At 57.9% G+C, this 4455-nt stretch overlaps 1 long non-coding RNA gene across 1 annotated transcript in view; it reads left to right on the forward strand.

Moving 5' to 3' along the window:
• The window catches only part of LOC144955365 (uncharacterized), a 12135-nt gene that overhangs the window by 610 nt on the left and 7070 nt on the right, over nucleotides 1-4455 (forward strand). The window contains exons 2-3 of the long non-coding RNA XR_013641627.1: nucleotides 817-979; nucleotides 1798-1925. This is a non-coding gene — a long non-coding RNA (uncharacterized LOC144955365). The remainder of the gene's footprint in view (nucleotides 1-816; nucleotides 980-1797; nucleotides 1926-4455) is intronic.

Here is a 4455-nt window from a genome sequence, read left to right on the forward strand (position 1 = left end):
AGTGGGTGGGTGGGTGAGTGAGTGAGTGGGTGGGTGGGTGAGTGGGTGAGTGGGTGGGTGGGTGAGTGGGTGGGTGGGTGGGTGGGTGAGTGGGTGGGTGAGTGAGTGGGTGGGTGGGTGAGTGGGTGGGTGGGTGAGTGGGTGGGTGAGTGGGTGAGTGAGTGAGTGAGTGGGTGAGTGAGTGGGTGGGTGGGTGAGTGGGTAGGTGGGTGGGTGGGTGGGTGAGTGGGTGGGTGGGTGGGTGAGTGGGTGGGTGAGTGGGTGGGTGGGTGGATGAGTGGGTGGGTGGGTGGGTGAGTGGGTGGGTGGGTGGGTGAGTGGGTGGGTGGGTGGGTGGGTGGGTGGGTGAGTGGGTGGGTGGGTGAGTGGGTGGGTGAGTGGGTGGGTGGGTGAGTGGGTGGGTGAGTGAGTGAGTGGGTAAGTGAGTGGGTGGGTGGGTGAGTGGGTAGGTGGGTGGGTGGGTGAGTGGGTGGGTGGGTGGGTGGGTGAGTGGGTGGGTGAGTGGGTGGGTGGGTGGGTGAGTGGGTGGGTGGGTGAGTGGGTGGGTGGGTGGGTGAGTGGGTGGGTGAGTGGGTGGGTGAGTGAGTGAGTGGGTGGGTGGGTGAGTGGGTGGGTGAGTGGGTGGGTGAGTGAGTGAGTGGGTGAGTGAGTGAGTGAGTGGGTGAGTGAGTGGTGAGTGAGTGAGTGAGTGGGTGGGTGAGTGAGTGAGTGAGTGGGTGAGTGGGTGAGTGGGTGGGTGAGTGGGTGGGTGGGTGGGTGAGTGAGTGGGTGATGATACTACTACTACTACTGATGATGATGACGTTCCTGCCCCAGGTGACGTTTGGCGACTGCCCGTACCGCCACCCCGTGTCTCCCCACGGCGACGCTGGCAGCTACTGCGGCCGAGCGCGGATTGTGACGGACAAGCCCCAGGAGAAGGAAGGGCAGTGGACACCACAGGAGTGTGTGGTCATCCCTCCACCACACAGCACGCTGGGTGAGTGGGTGGGTGGGTGGGTGAGTGGGTGGGTGGGTGGGTGAGTGGGTGAGTGGGTGGGTGAGTGGGTGGGTGGGTGAGTGAGTGAGTGGGTGGGTGGGTGGGTGAGTGGGTGGGTGAGTGAGTGGGTGGGTGAGTGTGTGGGTGGGTGGGTGGGTGAGTGGGTGGGTGGCTGGGTGAGTGGGTGGGTGGGTGAGTGGGTGGGTGGGTGGGTGGGTGAGTGAGTGGGTGGGTGGGTGGGTGAGTGGGTGGGTGGGTGGGTGAGTGGGTGGGTGGGTGGGTGAGTGGGTGGGTGGGTGAGTGGGTGAGTGGGTGAGTGGGTGAGTGAGTGGGTGGCTGGGTGAGTGGGTGAGTGGGTGGGTGGGTGGGTGGGTGAGTGAGTGGGTGGGTGGGTGGGTGAGTGGGTGGGTGGGTGGGTGAGTGGGTGGGTGGGTGAGTGGGTGGGTGAGTGGGTGAGTGGGTGAGTGGGTGAGTGAGTGGGTGGCTGGGTGAGTGGGTGAGTGGGTGGGTGGGTGGGTGGGTGAGTGAGTGGGTGGGTGGGTGGGTGAGTGGGTGGGTGGGTGGGTGGGTGAGTGGGTGGGTGGGTGAGTGGGTGGGTGGGTGAGTGGGTGAGTGGGTGAGTGGGTGAGTGGGTGAGTGTGTGGGTGGGTGGGTGGGCGAGTGAGTGAGTGGGTGGGTGAGCGACTGAGCGACTGAGTGACTGAGCGACTGAGCGACTGAGCGACTGAGTGACTGAGCGACTGAGTGACTGAGTGACTGAGTGACTAACTAACTGACTGAGTGACTAACTCCCTCCCTCTCTCCCTCACCGCTGCCAGCGATCACCTCCGTGTGGGTTATCACAGGAGTGGCGGTCGCCATGCTGCTCACCATCGCAGTCTCCAGCGCGGCCTACCGCGCCTTCAAATACGTGCACGCTGCCTCGCCACTCACCCCCTGGACTCTGGTGAGCGAGTGTGGTGAGCGTGAGTGTGTGGTGAGTGTGTGTGGTGAGTGTGTGGTGAGTGTGTGTGTGTGTCTGTGAGTGTGTGTGTGTGGTGAGTGTGTGTGTGTGGTGAGTGTGTGTGGTGAGTTTGTGTGTGTGTGTGGTGAGTGTGTGTGGTGAGTGTGTGTGTGTGTCTGTGTGGTGAGTGTGTGTGGTGTGTGTGTGGTGAGTGTGTGTGTGTGTCTGTGTGTGTGTGTGGTGAGTGTGTGGTGAGTGTGTGTGTGGTGAGTGTCTGTGTGTGGTGAGTGTCTGTGTGTGTGTGGTGAGTGTGTGGTGAGTGTGTGTGGTGAGTGTGTGTGGTGAGTGTGTGTGGTGAGTGTGTGGTGAGTGTGTGTGTGGTGAGTGTCTGTGTGTGGTGAGTGTCTGTGTGTGTGTGGTGAGTGTGTGGTGAGTGTGTGTGGTGAGTGTGTGGTGAGTGTGTGTGGTGAGTGTGTGTGGTGAGTGTGTGGTGAGTGTGTGTGTGTGGTGAGTGTGTGTGTGTGTCTGTGTGTGGTGAGTGTGTGTGTGTGGTGAGTGTGTGTGTGTGTCTGTGTGTGTGTGTGGTGAGTGTGTGTGTGTGGTGAGTGTGTGTGGTGAGTGTCTGTGTGTGTCTGTGTGTGTGTGTGGTGAGTGTGTGTGGTGAGTGTGTGTGTGTGGTGAGTGTCTGTGTGTGTCTGTGTGTGTGTGTGGTCAGTGTGTGTGGTGAGTGTGTGTGGTGAGTGTGTGTGGTGAGTGTGTGTGTGTGGTGAGTGTGTGTGTGTGTCTGTGTGTGTCTGTGTGTGTCTGTGTGTGTCTGTGTGTGTGTGTGTGGTGAGTGTGTGTGTCTGTGTGTGTGTGTGGTGAGTGTGTGTGTGTGGTGAGTGTGTGTGTGTGTCTGTGTGTGTCTGTGTGTGTCTGTGTGTGTGTGTGGTGAGCGTGTGGTGAGTGTGTGGTGAGTGTGTGTGGTGAGTGTGTGTGTGTGTGGTGAGTGTGTGTGGTGATTGTGTGTGTGTGGTGAGTGTGTGTGTGTGGTGAGTGTGTGTGGTGAGTGTGTGTGTGTGTGGTGAGTGTGTGTGGTGAGTGTGTGTGTGTGTGGTGAGTGTGTGTGGTGAGTGTGTGTGGTGATTGTGTGTGTGTGTGTGTGGTGAGTGTGTGTGTGTGGTGAGTGTGTGTGTGTGTCTGTGTGTGTGTGTGGTGAGTGTGTGTGTGTCTGTGTGTGTGTGTGGTGAGTGTGTGTGGTGAGTGTGTGTGTGTGGTGAGTGTGTGTGTGTGGTGAGTGTGTGTGTGTGGTGAGTGTGTGTGGTGAGTGAGTGTGTGGTGAGTGTGTGTGTGTGTCTGTGTGTGTGTGTTGTGAGTGTGTGTGGTGAGTGTCTGTGTGTGTCTGTGTGTGTGTGTGGTGAGCGTGAGTGTGTGTCTGTGTGTGTCTGTGTGTGTGTGTGGTGAGTGTGTGTGGTGAGTGTGTGTGGTGAGTGTGTGTGGTGAGTGTCTGTGTGTGTCTGTGTGTGTGTGTGGTGAGTGTGTGTCTGTGTGTGTCTGTGTGTGTGTGTGGTGAGTGTGTGGTGAGTGTCTGTGTGTGTCTGTGTGTGTGTGTGGTGAGTGTGTGGTGAGTGTCTGTGTGTGTGTGTGGTGAGTGTGTGTGGTGAGTGTGTGTGGTGAGTGTGTGTGGTGAGTGTCTGTGTGTGTCTGTGTGTGTGTGTGTGGTGAGTGTGTGGTGAGTGTCTGTGTGTGTCTGTGTGTGTGTGTGGTGAGTGTGTGTGGTGAGTGTGTGTGGTGAGTGTGTGTGGTGAGTGTCTGTGTGTGTCTGTGTGTGTGTGTGGTGAGTGTGTGTGGTGAGTGTCTGTGTGTGTCTGCGTGTGTGTGTGGTGAGTGTGTGTGTGTGGTGAGTGTGTGGTGAGTGTGTGTGTCTGTGGTGAGTGTGTGTGTGTGTGGTGAGTGTGTGTGGTGAGTGTGTGTGTGTGGTGAGTGTGTGTGGTGAGTGTCTGTGTGTGTGTGTGTGGTGAGTGTGTGTGTGTGGTGAGTGTGTGTGGTGAGTGTCTGTGTGTGTCTGTGTGTGTGTGGTGAGTGTGTGTCTGTGAGTGTGTGTGGTGAGTGTCTGTGTGTGTCTGTGTGTGTGTGGTGAGTGTGTGTCTGTGAGTGTGTGTGGTGAGTGTCTGTGTGTGTCTGTGTGTGGTGAGTGTGTGTGGTGAGTGTGTGTGTGTGGTGAGTGTCTGTGTGTGTCTGTGTGTGGTGAGTGTGTGTGTGTGGTGAGTGTCTGTGTGTGGTGAGTGTGTGTGTGGTGAGTGTGTGTGTGTGTGTGAGTTTGTGTGTGTGGTGAGTGTGTGTGGTGAGTGTCTGTGTGTGTCTGTGTGTGTCTGTGTGTGTGTGTGTGGTGAGTGTGTGTGGTGAGTGTGTGTGGTGAGTGTCTGTGTGTGGTGAGTGTGTGTGGTGAGTGTGTGTGGTGAGTGTGTGTTGTGAGTGTGTGTGTGTGGTGAGTGTGTGTGGTGAGTGTCTGTGTGTGTCTGTGTGTGTGTGTGTGGTGAGTGTGTGTGTGTGG

This window comes from Lampetra fluviatilis, unplaced genomic scaffold, assembly GCF_964198595.1.
Source record: "Lampetra fluviatilis unplaced genomic scaffold, kcLamFluv1.1 SCAFFOLD_145, whole genome shotgun sequence".
Lineage (NCBI taxonomy): Eukaryota > Metazoa > Chordata > Hyperoartia > Petromyzontiformes > Petromyzontidae > Lampetra > Lampetra fluviatilis.